Source organism: Salmo trutta, chromosome 21 (genome assembly GCF_901001165.1).
Source record: "Salmo trutta chromosome 21, fSalTru1.1, whole genome shotgun sequence".
Classification (NCBI taxonomy): domain Eukaryota; kingdom Metazoa; phylum Chordata; class Actinopteri; order Salmoniformes; family Salmonidae; genus Salmo; species Salmo trutta.
In genome coordinates, this window is record NC_042977.1 from 15182267 (window position 1) to 15184418 (window position 2152).

Here is a 2152-nt window from a genome sequence, read left to right on the forward strand (position 1 = left end):
TTTCGTTGTCAAGTCTTAGAAAAAGTTTTGGGCTGTGATGGGGGCCTGGGGGGGTTGGAGCACATGGGGCAGAGATACAAATATCAGAGTTTTTAAAAGACCGTTAAAAAATATATATATAAGAACAAAAGATTAAGTCACCCCATTGTTTTCTATGAGAATGCTCAGCGGCGCATTTGATCAGGAAGTGTCATTTCAGTGTGTTGCCATCTTGCTACATGGAGGAGTTTTTGGAAACATTGCATGCGTTTGAGCTACTCTAGGAAGTGACTGTTGCAGGCTAGCTCAGTGCTGGCCAACGTGCAATCATTGGAAAACAAAATGAATGATATACGATAAAGACTATCCTGCCAATGGGACATTAAAAACTGTAATATCTTATGTTTCACCGAGTTGTGGCTGAACGACGACACGGATAATATAGAGCTGCCAGGATTTTCCATGCATCGGCAGGAAAGAGAAGCTACGTCTAAGGCAGGGGGGTGTATTTGTCAAAAACAGCTGGTGCGCAATGTCTAATATTAAAGAAGTCGCTTGCCTGAGGTAAGGTAGAGTACCTTATGATGAGCTGTAGACCACACTATCTACCAAGAGAGTTCTATTCTATATTATTCGTAGCCATCTATTTACCACCACAAACCAATGCTGGCACTAAGACAGCACTCAACGAGCTGTATAAGGCCATAAGCATACAAGAAAATGCTTATCCAGAAGCGGCGCTCCTAGTGGCCGGAGACTTTAATGCAGGCAAACTTAAATCCGTTTTACCTCATTTCTACCAGCATGTCACATGTGCAACCAGAGGGGGAAAAAACTCTAGACCACCTTTACTCCACAGACACATACAAAGCTCTCCATTTGGCAAATCTGACCATAATTCTATCCTCCCGATTCCTGCTTACAAGCAAAAACTAAAGCAGGAAGTACCAGATAATGCGGATACTACGCTACAGGACTGTTTTGCTAGCACAGACTGGAATATGTTCCAGGATTCATCCAATGGCATTGAGGAGTATACCACCTCAGTCATCGGCTTCATCAATAAGTGCATCGACGATGTCATCCCCACAGTGATCGTACGTACATATCCCAAGCAGACGCCATGGGTTACAGGCAACATCCGCATCGAGCTAAAGGCTAGAGCTGACGCTTTCAAGGAGCGGGACACTAATCCGGACGCTTATAAGAAATCCCGCTACGCCCTTCAACCATCAAACAGGCAAAGCGTCAATACAGGTTTAAGACTGAATCCTACTACACCGGCTCTGACACTCGTCGGATGTGGCAGGGCTTGAAAACATTTACGGACTACAAAGGGTAACCCAGCTGCAAGCTGCCCAGTGACACGAGCATACCGGACAAGCTAAATGCCTTTTATGCTCGATTTGAGGCAAGCAACACTGAAGCATGCATGAGAGCACCAGCTGTTCCGGACAACTGTGTGATCACGCTCTCCGTAGCCGATGTGAGTAAGACCTTTTAAACAGGTCAACATTCACAAAGCCGCGAGGCCAGACGGATTACCAGGACGTGTACTCAAAGCATGCACACAGACCAACTGGCAAGTGTCTTCACTGACATTGAAAGACACTTGCCAGTTGACTGACTCTCCCTGACTGAGTCAGTAATACCAGATCAAGCACACCACCATAGTCCCTGTGCCCAAGGAAGCAAAGGTAACCTGCCTAAATGATTACCACCCCGTAGCGCTCACGTCGGTAGCCATGAAAGGCTTTGAAAGGCTGGTCATGGCTCACATCAACAACATCATCCCAGATACCCTAGATCCACTCCAATAACGCCCCAACAGATCCACAGATGATGCAATCTCAATCGCACTCCACACTGCCCTTTCTCACCTGGACAAAAGGACACCTATGTGAGAATGCTGTTTATTGACTACAACACCATAGTGCCCACAAAGCTCATCACTAAGCTAAGGACCTTGGGACTAAACACCTCCCTCTGCAATTGGATCCTGGATTTCCTGACGGGCTGCCACCAGATGGTGAGGGTAGGCAACAACACATCTGCCACGCTGATCCTCAACACTGGAGCCCTCAGGGGTGCGTGCTTAGTCCTCTCCTGTACTCCCTGTTCACCCATGACTCCAACACCATAATTTAAGTTTGCTGACGACACAACAGTGATA